Below are 15,294 nucleotides of genomic sequence, written 5' to 3'. Positions count from 1 at the left end.
AAGATAAAATAACTCCCATTCCAAGACATAATCCATGTTGGAGGAACCACCCTAATTTTTAGTTGATTAAATTATAATATTGGTGGTAATAATTTGTAGAATGCAGGTCAATTGAATCAAGAAGAAAATTGGTATCTCCCAGGTTTTAACCAAAATAATCAATTTAGAGAGAGGAAAATACTTTTGGAAGAGGTTGTGATTTTATTAGGAAACAAATTACAAAGTCAGATTGTTTCAATTAAAAACTTTAAAAAATCAATTAGGACAGCTTACAATCTCTTTTAGTAGTAGACCTCATGGATCTTTGCCTAATAATACTAAAATTAGCCCAAAGAAGAAAGAAAAAGTTTGGCTGAAGACCACTTGAGAAGTGATGGTAATTCATTACAGTCAAAGTGACATATCTAAACAAGTCTGACTGAATATTATAAATTTAGCACTATATTGGGTGGTAACCCAATTCTATTTCTGTGTTTTTATATTTTATTTTGTATTTTATATTATGTATGTGTTGTATTATTTGTAAAGGCATTAATTTTTATTTTGACTAGATTATGAAGAATTTTATAAGAAAAATTTGCCTTATTAAAATTGAATCAGTACCACAACATTAGTATTGGAAGCACAAAAATGTTTGCATGCCAAGCGCTACAACATTCAAAAATAACATTGTTGCACTAAAGTTTTAGGAATTTTTTTTGGATTGCACCATTGTGGTGTTGTATCATTAAACACCACAGTGCTATTTTGCCTTAGCGAGTGCCTTGACGCTATTTAATCAAGACCTATAACGTTGGTTTGTTATTTTTATAGTACTAATGGTAGGGCAGTCAATAAGTCATACTTTCATAACTTTTTTATTATGACACTTTATTAAGTGCCACAACATTGTTGCCATCATTGTAGTGATAGGTCAAAATCATTATGTTAGTTAAAGCACAACTTCGATAGCCTTTTTAAGTGTCATAGTGCTCGAATGTGTCAAGCGCCACTATGTTTCCCTAATCGAAAAGTTGTCACTTCATTTTCTAATTCCAACATCGCAATGCCTTTTGTACCGTACCAATACAACATCTACCTATTTGAGTATTTGTCAATTTTTAAATTTTAAAGCGCCGCAATGCTCATGATGTTTATATATAGGAGTGTTTGTTTCAATTTCTTTTTCACTACATTATTTCTCATTCTCTCCATGTTTTTGCATTTTTTTTTTCTTAATTATGATGTACGAGCAATGGCCCCAAAAATGTTTGGCAAAAAGAAGTGTGCTTCATCATCATTTGATAAGAGCATATTCATTTATGCTAAGGTTATGCAAAGGTATGAGATGATAGTGGTAACCAAATAGTTGATCCCTAAGAAAAGCATCTAGAATACGAGTGGACAGGTTATGCAAATGATAGCAAACTGGGGTTAGGAGCAATTGTGATATGAACTTTATGTAGCAGTGATTAATGTAGTAAGGGAGTTCTTTGCTAATAGGAAGGATGTAGTGGATAATAGTGTTATGTTTGAGGTAAGTATGTACCCTTTGATCCTTTAACCATCAATTATCTATATAAGCTTTAAAATTTTGAATCTGATGAGTACGCCCTTTTTTAGAGCTTATAATTCTGAGTAAATTTTGAGAGTTTTGTGTGAGCCTAATAATGGGGGTGTATGCAAGAAGTGGGAGAACAAAATTATTAATTTTTTGTATCTTATTTAAGCCATCTGTTAATTATTTTTGTTTGACTTGTGGCAAACAAAAATATCAGTGAGGTTACCAAAAATTGTGTTGTTCTTAATTATGTTATTCAATTTGGTTACACTATTGATGTGGGAAAGCTTATTCATTCTTCTTTTACATACATTATTAAAGGCACTACTTCTGTATTCGTGGGGCAACCTTCTCTTATTTATACTTTATGTGTAAATGGTAGTGTGTCGAAAGATCCTAGTAATGAACAATTTTTTCCTATTTAAGCCCTCGTTAAAAGAAAAATTGAAAGGTTTAAAAGAGTAGATGTAGAGGAGGGTGGCCCAGTGAGCCTCATTTGTCTGGTAGGCCCAGCAATAATAGTAGTAGGAGTTATAAAACTCCTAAATCTTTAGTTAAGTTGAAGAAGTAGATGGAGGGTGAGACTGAATTCTACGAGGAGAGTAGGGAATGACAAGTTCAATACTCAGGTACGAAGGAAAAATATTAGCACTAGACAGCTAAATTTAATGAGGCGTGATGAGCCTTATAAAATGATTGACTGATTCAAATTGGCTGCAGACATGTTACCCTGCATTAGAGGGTGGGCCGACGAGCTTTTCTTTAAAATAAGGTTTATGATATAATCCTAAATGATATGAAAATAGAGGCATAAGGAGACATATATATGATATGATACACCGACGGGAAGGAAGTGATGACATCTAATATAAAAGCCACTTGACCTAAATAACTTGTGATATGATTGATTCCTGAAAAGTATGATTGATATGATCGAGACTGAATACTGTATGATTGACCTACAGGAATGATTATAATAAAACAACACAGACAATTAAGTGTAATATCTTGCTTATATTGAATTCATTATTGATATATATATATATATATATATACTAGTAAAAATGCCTGTGCATTAAATGCACGTAAATAAAAATTCATATTATAAATATTTTAATTATATTAGCATTATCATTATTGAAGTGATAATCATAACGTCTAATTTTTTCAGAATATGATAATTAATAAAGAAATTAAAGATTTTATTAACGTGTAAGCCCCTATAGTGGGTTTTAACAACAAAAAAAAAAGTGAAAGGTGAAATCTTAAATCCTAAGGATTAAGATTTTCTTACTAATTTCAACCAAGTTTTATTTCTTTTTTCTATTAGGGATTGTAATAAATAAGCTGATTATTGTGCTAACTATGCTCTTTTAACTATTTTTTTTGGGATAATTGTAGTTGGAATAATATTCATCCTTCCTTTATATCTATGTTAAAGGAGGAATGTGAGACTTGTAGTAGGTTGTAATTGGTTATTTCTAATAAAATTTGCTCAATGCATCTTTTCAAAAAAAACATAAGAGTAAGCTTTATTTGTAATTCTTTTATTATGATTGTAATCAATACGATGCATTGTTCTCCTTATATGGGATAAGTTTTGAAAAAATTTTATCTTTTACCCAAGCAATTTATATTTAAATTTAAAAAAATAAAAAAATAGTTTATAAATTTTAGTTTTCTTTTTAAATAGAGAAGCAAGTATAACTATATCTCAATGAATATTCCAATATTTGTTATACTCATAAATTTTATAATTTATAGCCCTTCAAGAAAATTTGGATAAATATTTCATTTTTTGTGTTAAAATTTTAAGAGAGAAAAATAAGTTGTGTTTACATAGTTGCATCAAAAATAAATATTTTAAATTAAAATTAAATTGATTGTTAGATAGTATATTTTAACCAGCATTTAATCTAAATCTGCTAAATAGCCAACATGGTAACGTTAAATCCTACAAAATCTTAAGTCTTTTGCTATATTTTTAAATAAATATCAAATTTAGTAAATATTATCATTTGCCAAATTAAACTTAAATATCTATTATTCTTCACATGCTATTGTTCTCAATGATGTCTTCTCAAGCAAGTTCTCATTCATTGTATAGCATTTATCAATTTAAATGGGCATTACAGATCATTTCAATTACCATACATCCTTTGTTTCATGCACATAGAAATTTTACTTTAATTACCCTACACAAAAGCTATATTAAATTTAAAAAAAAAAAATACGACATGTAATTATGTTAAAGTGCTTTGTAAATTTATATAAATAATTGGTTTAATTTTGTGAAATGCAATAATTTTTTTTTATTAATAAATATTAGATGAAAAATTTCATGTTAATTTTACGTAAAAATTGTAAAAAAAAAAATCTACTTAAAAATACAAAATCTAAGAAATAGAATTAGTATTTTTTTATATATTGAAATGATTATGTTAGAGAAAACATACATGAAATCACTTCAGCAAGAATTTTAAGTTGTCATTTTAATCATATACTTGTATTATTTCTATATTATTTTTAAATCTTTTTTTTTTCTAAAAAGAAATTCTCAGTTGATGTAGATCAAATAAATTTTAATCATATACTTGTATATATTATTTCAATATTATTAAGCAGAATTCACATTTTAATATACCTTCAAAAAGATTAGAAATTTCATTAGAAAAAAAAAAAAAAAAAACTCTTCCTTCTCCTCAATATTTTTCTCTATTTGTTATGTTTTGTGATATGTTCTTCGAAAGAGTGGAAGCAAAGAGAAGAGGAAGGGGGGCTCCTTAATTAATTTGATGGAGATTGAGTTGTTTATTTCACTAAAAAATAAATGGGGGACTTGAAAGGAAGGTTTTTAAGCTAATAATTAACTCTTTAATTGGAATTTGCTGAATATTTGAAGTGGTAATTTATACTGGAACTTGAAGAGACATCTCACTGACTTTTCGCATTCTTTCAATTGGATGCAAGAATGTTATGATTTGGAATATGAAAGATTGCAAATAGAATTATTAGTTGTAAGATACATTAAAAATAATGATGTGGTTTACTGAATAACTGAATAACAATATCGAATATCTTAAAAATAATAACTAATAATTATTTAATAACACCAAATATTTATGTAAAATTTAATTTGAATTTAATATTCACCAAGTGATGAACATTTAAATTTGTAATTAATGCACATAATAGAAAATAAATTTTTAAATTAAATATATTAATTAGTTTAACTAAAATGAAATGCTAGAATTTTATTTGAATAATTAAAATGAAAGGCCAAAAGGCAAGGCTTTTGCTTGAAAGGAAACTCATGCGACATATAATATATAGATAAATATGTTTCAAAGAATAAAAAAATAATCAATTAAAAGATGCAGTTTCTAACTATTTGAATCCCTATTTTTAAAACTATTCAATGCCCTATTTCTACAACTATTGGGCTCATACTTAAAATTAATGCTATCATGTACTCCTATTTTATTTAAGAATATAGAGCTTAGGAAAAAAAAATTCATTATTTATTTTAAGTTTTATAAAATTAGAACAAATATGCATATTTTTATCACCAAGCTCTATTTCCTCCCCAAATAATCGCAAACAAATAAAGAGTTCTCCTCCCTCTGTTATTTTCATTCATGGAACACACTTCAACAATTTGCCAATCATCTATAGTTCAATATAGAAATTAGTAGCAGGAAGTTGCATATTTTTCTCAAAGTAAAACAGCGAAGTCTATAATTTTTTATAAATTGGATGATACCGGTCATAAGTTTTAGAAGGAACAGATGCTAATAGAACAAGCTATTCGACAGGTACCGGCGAATAAATTCACCAAGATCAAATTTTTGCAAACTTTCGACAATCAAATAAGCAACATTTACGAACTGGACAAGCTAGTAGCCTTCCGGGTCCCAATCCACGTGAGCAAAACTTAAATTTTTTTACAAAAATAGAAATTGAAGAAGAAAATAGCAAGGAAGATGAGCAGCAAATAGAACACTACCAATTATAGCGCTGAAGGTGGGAGGCTAAAAAATGGGAGACATAGGTTCTTACAGCCCCGTCATCCCTTCTTGTGCAGTTTGTGCCCAAGCCGAAACCAACGATGAATAGCACATAGTTCCATAATATTTAATAGAAAATGCAAAGAGAAAGAAGAAAGGTTATGCATTTAATGAGGTTTTATCACAATAAAGAATGTTATCTTCGCAGCGAACTCCCGCCGCGACTTCCGAGCCAACAGAATACGAACAAAGAAGGCTTGACTAAGATCATTACATTCACAGTGAACTACCGAGGCGATTTCCGAGCAATGAAGCAACGAAGAAAGAAGCAACGGCTCCCACATAACCAACGAAGGCGAAGCAGAGACTTCGACAAGACCAACGAAGGCAAACAAGCAATGACTATTTCTTCATGCCAAGATTAAATCCTAGTTGGGGCGGTATCCGAAGGGACTCGAGGCGTGGGGCAACGAGATGTTCGGTTTAGATATACTTGGCAAGAAATTGGTTCTCAAGGAGTAATATCAAATAAAAATGAAGGGTTAAGATTTGCAATCTAAAGAGCTAGTGAGAGGAAACTTTGCGGAAGTTGAAGAGATCGAAATCAATTTTCAAAATTTGGACAAGCTGAAGAGACAGTAAGAACCGATGGGTAAACTGAAGAGACGGTTAGAAGAAACGATGAAGAAGTTGAAGAGACCGAAATCTTGAAGCCGAAAATTGAAGAAATGGAGAAAGAGGGAAAGCAAAGAGGAAAAATTGTGAAACCGACGAAATAGGGCGGAAACGGCGAACCCAACATTAAACTTTCAAAAATAATCGTATATTATGGTGATGATATATTCTCTTGCAAGAGACGCTGGAACCTAATATTTCATCTTTACTTAGTGCTAAGGCACTATAATCTTACTAATTATTTTGAATTTGTGTTGTTGTTGATGAAATTTTAAAGTCAGACACAGTTTATTAGCATTTTATCAGATAAATTTGCTTATTTTCTTTGATCCCTTCTATCCTGCTATCCTAAGTATTCCTTTTTTTCTATTATGATTATAAGTTGTTTACTGCAGCAATGGACATCCTAACACCCATTCCAAAAGGAGGGATGATAGGGAAGTGAGGAAAAACTATATACTTATTTTCAAATGGATTATAAAGACAAAGGAAAGGTATGCAAGCATTATAAATGACACTGAAGCCCAAAACAAAAGAAACGAACAAGAAATCCAATAAAGTTGACTCCCACCAAAAGTATTTAAGCTAAGTATAAATGAATTGGCCAAGGTTCTAGCCAATGTGAATTATCATTTATCTATTATTTTAGTTTGCATGTTTTTTTGAATCAAAGAAGGTAGGCAGTTGAGTCGAGAACAAGCATACAACTAATCTTGTTTTATAGCAGGAATTAAACAAAAAAAAGGCACTCTAAACATCTAAACGACAAGAGGCTTTGACCGAGGATCTAGCCACTGGGAGTTGTTAGTTATCTATTATTTTAAATAGCATGTTATATGCATCAAAGAAGGTAAGCAGTATATTTGAAAACAAGCATAAAAACAATCCTATTTTGTAGCAGGTATTTTTATAAAAAAAAACACTCTTAACATCTAACATGCAGTAAAAGCTTGATTCCAAGTTAAGCAATTCCAAACTACTAAAACCTGTAAGCTTAAAGTTCTTATTGACGTTCTGAAAGAGATTGTTTCTTTTGGTTTGAAAGATCAAGATGCATAACTTTCCACGGTGTTGGATGATATTATAATATTAAACTAAACTTATTTATTTCATTGTAATGCTCAAAATAAGATGCAGTTTTTGAAACTTATTAAAAAAAATTTCTTGAACTACAATTATTAACTTGGTTGCTAGTCATATATTTGGTTGCATAACTTTGAAATTCATTCAAGCAGCTCGTTTTGGCATACACAACAAAAGAAAATATCATTTTTTGGACTCACTTTAGATCCATATTCACAATTATATGAATCCTTAAATTCTGAAAAAACTAATCAAACAATTGATCTAAGTTTAATTAAATTTAACAATTTTTAATCCAAATAATTATAAGAATATAATCACACCAAACTTAGTAAAAAATTATTGCAATTCTACTGTAATCGAGAAAATTTATTAGTGGATGGAGAAAAGAATTTTTGAAAGCCAATGAATTGAAGACTGATAGTTTTCAATATATTGATTACCTTCCACTAAAAACTAATTTGAACAACATAGCATTTTTTTCATGTGCTCCATAAAGAATTGCTACTGCACTTTTCCTCCACACATATAAAATGCATGTAATCCTCAGGAACTTATTGTAACCATATTAACTTGTTTTAAAGTGTGTCCATTATGGTAATAATATAAGAAATTGACATAAATTTTTTACTTTATTCAAGTACCTAAACTCTCCCATTTTCTGGTATTAAATGATGTACGAATTGGTTTTTGAGAATGCTACATATACATATGCTTTAGAGCTTCAGAACTGTGCATGCACATGTAAGTCAACCCAAAGAAGAAAGCTTGAAATTGGTGTTCATAGACTTAAACATGAAAAAGAGCATAAGGAAGCCAACAAGTTGTGTTAGTTATGTAGTCCCCACTTGAAATCTTTGTCCAGTGAAAAGCAACATTGATTTGGCTTATAAGTTATGCAGAAAACTTATTTGTAATGACAATATGCCGAGCTCAAACAATAGCAACAAATGATTTTGCTAAAAGCTTATGGAGAGCAAATTTTATTCTACAGAAGAAGAATATAGAGCAATTGATGCAGATTATAAGAAAATGAACTAAACAAAAGAATTTAATTTATACAGATTATAAAAATAAGCAATAAAGCAGCATCGAAGAATGCCAATAAAGGTTGCTTTGAAGAGGAACTCAACAAGGTCGTAAAGCCGCTGCAGTGAGAACGCTAACGACAGGGAGCAGCTTTTGAAAGAGAGAGAGGAGGGTGAGCACGGTGACCCAATAAGTGCTTGCTGTGTCGATTATCCTGCTACTATTTATAAGGCGAATGGGCGATGAACGACTTCTCACTGCTTCTACCAGAAAGAGATAAACTCCTCTTCACCCAACGAGATAAAATATCCACTTCTCCAGGCCATTAATGCTTTCTTATGCAAATATAGGCCTGAGAACGATTTCCATTTCTCACTGCAAGATAAGATTGTAGATTCTCCTAGTGAAGAAGGACTTAGGAGATAGGTTCAGCTTCACCTAGCAAGATAGGATTGCTGCTTCTCTGTCTGCAGGGATGAAGGACATGGATTGTTTCCCCTTCTCTGATTCTCTGATGAGATAAAGATCGCCGCTTCTCCGGTATAGGTCAAGGATCATAAATGAAGGTTTGATATGGGAGAAATTATTCTGTGAGGAGTCTCAAATCTTTGAGAAGAACATTGAAAATAAAGCTGTCTCAAATCTTTGAGAAGAACATTGAAACTCTACTCACAATTTCAGATTCGGCTGAAAAAAAAACAATGAAATCTTACCAAACCCTAAACTATAACCAGTTCAACTGATGACAATACACCTACATCCTAACCAAATCCTAATTAAAGACATTGAAATTGGGCTCTTCGGTCACATCTTTACCGAAAAATAGGGCAGATTAAAGAAAAAAAACTCAAGCAGAAATTGCAACAGCAGAAAGAAATCAAAACAAGGCTTAAAGGAGAAAAACGATGGTAAGATAACATACATATGGTAGCAGTCGATTAGTGAGAGGTGATAACCAGAAACAATACAGAACTGACATTCAGTGTACAAATCCCGAATTGGAGCGCGATAGATGAGCTTATCGTTCGAGATGAATGGCCAAAAGGGGATGAATAGTTGCGTTTGGCGAGTGGGCGATTAGAGAACAGAAGGCGAAAGAAGCGAGAAGAAGTGAGTTGGGCTTTAAATAGGGATTTGTTCGTTCAAGCGGCTGCTTCGTGCGACATGTTGAATTGAAACGCCCGATCCTGATAGCTGGTGAAACGCCCGGGTATCTGAATGCATGCGTTGGAGAAGTTTTTATCTTCATTACACTACTGCAAGATGAGGTATCTCAAAGGGCGGATGGTTGCGTAACGTATAGTGATATGAATGTATATGTGTTGCAAAAGTTTCTCTCTACATTATTTGGAAGCTGAGCGGTTCTCTACATTTCACTACAACAAGATGAGGTATTCGGAAATGAAACGGCGAGGTGATGCAGTCGGAAGAGGAACGGCCGGATGCGGTAGAAATCGAAACGATCAAGAAATAACTTATTTGGAAGCCGAGCGGATAGACGGATGTGAAAGAGAAAATCTAGGGTTTAAATCCGGTTGTGGCATAACCTGAACTGATACGTAGGATAGGAAAAATCTTTTAATTAAACATTTATTGCTTTACGGATGAAATCAGGTTATCGCAGAATAATTGAAACGCATGTAGAAAAAATCAGTTAATTAAATATTTATATGAACATTTATTGCTTTACGGATGAAATCCTGCTATGGCAGAATAATTGAAACGCTGGTAGAAGAAAACAGTTAAGAATTTGAATAGTCAAAGATGGATGTTGTAGATTAATTTAAAATTTATAAATGAATGATCAAGATTTGCTAAAAGTGGAATCCCAAGCCACTTTTATATAGTAGTGTAGATATGATAAGAGCATATACAATAGATTGTATAAACAACATGACATGACATAATTTATATGACTCATACATGTATATAATAAGATTGATACAACAACAAATGATATACAAATAATTGATTATGAATTACATGAAACACATGATATATTAATATATGATACATATAGATTATAAAATATAACATTGACACTATACGATATACATATGTATATGATAGATATACAAATTTCCTAAACTGATATATATATATATATATATATATAAACCCTTGCATTCTTCGGCCGATCGAATTCATCCCCGCCGCAACATCTCGAAAGCTACCGCAGCCATGCGTTTCGCTTCCGACGACTGCACAAGGGCGTTTCACTTTCGACATAATCACCAACGCACAGCCAGGCGTTTCACTCCCCATTGCTGCACCATGCCGTTCTCTAAATCGCATACGCATTCAAAACTGGACGGTTACTTCTCCAACTGGCCGTTCAGTGGCTAACATCCCCGATCATTTCAGTTCCTCTAGAAGCACGAAGGTACCTTGACGAATGGATCACCATTTAAATCCGTAAGCATACATTCTTCTAATCTCTTTCGCTTTCTGCCTCTTTAACTCGTTCGTTTTTTTACATCCTTCTTCGTAGCTGGTTGCAAAATTGATACTGAAAGAGTCGCTGCTTCTTCACTTTCGTTAGTCCTGTCGGAGTCGCTGCTTCTTCGGCTTCGTCGCTCATAAGTGTCGTTGGGAGTTCGCTGCGAAGCTAACGATCCCTCTTTGCTCTTGTTTCTATTTGCTCGGAACCTGTTATTTGGAATTTGTTTCTTCGCCTTCGTTGCTCGGAAGTGTCGTTGGGAGTTCGCTGCGAAGGTGAGGATCCTTCTTTGTTCTTCTTTCTATTGCTCCGAACCTATTATTCGGAACCTGTTATGCTCTAAAGTAGCTTCTGTAGTGATTTATTTTATATTTAATTTATATTCCATTAGTAAAGTCAAGATTTGATCATACATTTTATTCAATTAATTTTTAAATGAATCAGTTGTATTCAGATCATCCTTTGCAGGTTTGGGTAGCTCAATCAGCGTAGACAAATCCTTAAGTGAAAAATATAATAGATTTTAGGTTTCTTCTTATATGTTAGTATTAGTATGCATAAATCAAATTGAAACCCTCTTTCTTTGTGTTGTTTCAGTTGATTGTACTTGCCCATTCAATTTCCCCTTCCACACTTGAGAAGCCATGTCTTTATTGTGTTAGTTCATTTTCTTGATTTTGAAGTTCAATGTGAGCTATGGGAAATTTCTAAAAGAATTAATTTAATGTACATATATCATGAATGTAGGTGATAAATACATACATATGAAACATCACAATCTTATTCATTTTATAGTTAGGAGAAGAAGTTTGGGGTGGTGTTTCACATTCATTAATCTCTTTATTATTCACTTGCATACATATAGTCATCTCATATGCTCGCTATCAGCATACATGCATGCGTCCTCATAGTAACACTCTCACACAAGATTTATTCTAAGTAGTGCCACATATGTTGCATACTACCCACCTAATATAATGCCTTAATTGAGTAATGTGATAACAACTGAGTAATGGGTCTTGAATACAACAGTTATATTCTTTTATAATTAAAAATTTTTTTATTGCAAACGCTTGGATATATAGAAGGGTAAATTTTTGTTTCTTTTGTATGTTTTTTAGTTGATTTATGACCCTAATCATAAATTTTCTTCCTTTTATTATTGGATTTGAATTTATCTTTTTGACATCTGACCCTACTAATGAATAATTAGATTATAACAGAAGATAACATGCTATCACCAACGATCAAGGCAGTCAATTAACTATCATCGACAACTAAGGCATAGTTGAAAGTTAATGCTAAGAACCATGGCATAAGTGTCGTTGGGGGTTCACTGTGAAGCTAACGATCCCTCTTTTCTCTTGTTTCTGTTTACTAGGAACCTGTTATTTGGAATTTGTTTCTTCATCTCCGTTGCTCGGAAATATCGTTTCGGATGATTTTGGGACAAACAAATTAATTCTTATATATATTTATGGACCAAAAAACATGAACAAAGAAAATCAAATGCATGTTGGATTTAATTCTTTCTTCATCTAGATGGGAAGTCCAAAATTAATCAAACCAAAGCTTTCTAGATATATGAAATTTATGTTGAAGTTAGCATACGTTTATTATAATTTTATCTTTAAGAATAATCAGGAAACAAAACAGTATCTAAGCCTAACACGCTTGAAATATTGTAGACAGAAAAATATAGATCAATTCAAGCATTCCTAGAATTTTACATCCTAGAAATAATCTGAATGTTAACGAGACCCCGCAAACGATTTATGAAGGCAATGAAAAGGAAACAGATAATGCACACAAAACCCTTTTTATGTTTTATTCATGAGTAAAAATCTATAGCATACCACAACGAAAACGTTTGTTTAAGATGTAGACATGAGCATTATACTTTAACATATAGGTTTATTTAAGATGGACATATTGCTTTCAAAAATCACATAAGAAAACCTTTAAGAAAAAATATTTTGGAAAAGCAAAAGGTACCATCAAGTACTACAAAATTTGATTTCATGTGCTTTTAGGTAGAAATCCATGTAATAAATATATGTTCACATTATCAAAAATTTGTTTGAAAAATTGTTAGTTAACATTAGATAGAGATGTGGAATGACCATAGAGTTTTAAATTACTCCATGTGTACGCCAAAGATTATCATTAAGTTTATATCTTTTTTCATTGGTTGAGAAAACACTTGGAAAGAATATTAAAAAAAACACGCATTATTGTTTGCTTTTTACACATGATATAATTAAAATTTATAATTAGTAATGCATTCATTGAAATAGGTGCATAGTTAGAATATTTGAGAAAATATTAGAAGATAGAAGCCTAGACTTAGAGAACAAATAATTAATATATGATGTATAATTTTGTAGTATGCATTTTTTTTTTTTTGCGGTATGCATTTTTTGTTGTTGTGGTATGATGTTAATGATCAATGTTATTACTAAATAAGGTGATGATTTTAGTATTTTAGATCTATTATACCAAAGAATAGCGATATAGATAAAATATATCTTTAGAGTTAAGGTTGGATGGTTAAACTTGATCAGTTATTCAGGCATTTCTTAAAAAAATATAATATCATTCAGGGTTATAAATAAACTTTACAAAATTACAATTAGATTGGGATAACCATGATGCTTCCAGAACTCTGCCACAAATATAAGTTAGGATGGCCGTGATGAAAGCATTAATATCATGCATTTAGGCTGGAGGGCGTTTGTCATCGATGTTGAGAGGGCGTTGGTCGTCATTGTGAAAAATAAGTTAGACAAGAATGAGCTGTCAAGTTGTGGGTGTAGAATTTGCTAGCGTAGAGCACCAATGTCAAGCCAATTTCAGACTTTGAAGTGGAGATGGTTTTAAAATGTCGATGTTGGAAACACGTAAAATGTTAATATTGATATGACATCGGACATTGTTATGAAACAAAAGTCGCAATCAATCAAAGAGAAATGAAAATTAGAATATTCGATGAATGGGTCTTTGAGTGTGGGCAATTGATTTAGTGTTGTGGATAGAAAATAAAGTTGGTTAGTCGTCTAGATATATTTTTATAGTTCACATAAATTAGATTAGAAAATATTATTCTTTTACTATTACATAATTTTGTAATTTCATACACTAATTTTTAATGTATCCATTTCCCTTCAATATTGATGATTTATATTCATTTTATTTATAATTTTTAATTATTTTAAATCTATATTTGTTTTTTTTTCAATCCTTGATATTTATTGATATTGTTGCCAATTTTTATAGATAAATTTTCTATGAAAGGCCAAAGAAAAAAAGAATATGACAGCCAACGATATGCTAAAATATCTACAGAAGAAAAACGAAAAAGAAATCAAGTTAGCAATATTGCTAAAAAAAGAAGAAAGCAATTATCTAATTTAGAAATTGCTTGTTTGCCATCATCGTCAAATTCTACAGGTTCATTTTTATCAAACATTATTAAATAACTTATATCTGTTTCATAATACTAAATATTTAATATATTTTATCTTTGCACAAGCAGATATAGAAGTATCAACTGAGAATGATGTTATTATAGATTATGAATCAAGTATTTCAGAATTACATTTTCTCGAACAACCACGTTCATGTTGTTACTGTAATGCAAAGATATTTCAATTCGAGCCCCCAACCTTTTGTTGTTACAATGGAGAAGTCGTACTTGCTCCGACAAATGTTCATGAACAACTTTATGAATTATTTACATCTTCTTCATCTTATTCAAGGGAATTTAGAAGTAAGATCAGAGCGTATAACAGTATATTTGCATTCACATCTTTCGGAGCTCATATAGATAAGAATTTAGCGAATGCAAGACATGGGATTTACACATTTAGAGCTCAAGGACAAATTTACCATAGTTTGCCTCCGATTGCAAAATCTTCAAATGGTCCATGCTATTTCCAGTTATATATTTATGATACAGATGCTGAAACAAATAATCGATTGAATGTTATTGAAGATTTAAATCTTTCAGAGGAATTAATAAAAATTAATGGATATACTTTCTGGAAACCCGTACACTCAATTTTTCAGATCTTCAAGTAATAGAGGTATATTAGAAAACCTTCAAATACACATTAAATCTGATGTCAGATTAGATGAAAGAGTTTATAATGCTGCTACTATGTCACAAGTAGCAGTAATATGGATTGAAGGCAATAGTACATATTTTATTGAATGGGACATCATATTAACTTCAAATTCAGGGACATACTGAAAGATAAAGCATTACTTTAGATGTTATGACCCAACAATATCCTATTCTATTCCCAAATGGAGAAGTTGGATGGCATCAAGATAAAGATCGATCTTCCATTTTTTGAAAGAAGAAATGAGAAAATACCAGTTCAGATTATAAGGACATCCTTGATAGAGGAAGAGTTATTTAACCAAGAAGAAAATGGTATGTTATTAAGTGTACTATTTCAATTTATAATTTTTATAATTATTTAATTAATAATTAATACAATTCAATTTTAAATATT

This window comes from Dendrobium catenatum, unplaced genomic scaffold (genome assembly GCF_001605985.2).
Source record: "Dendrobium catenatum unplaced genomic scaffold, ASM160598v2 fragScaff_scaffold_1470, whole genome shotgun sequence".
In the NCBI taxonomy this organism is placed as follows: domain Eukaryota; kingdom Viridiplantae; phylum Streptophyta; class Magnoliopsida; order Asparagales; family Orchidaceae; genus Dendrobium; species Dendrobium catenatum.
This window is presented reverse-complemented; position numbering follows the sequence as displayed.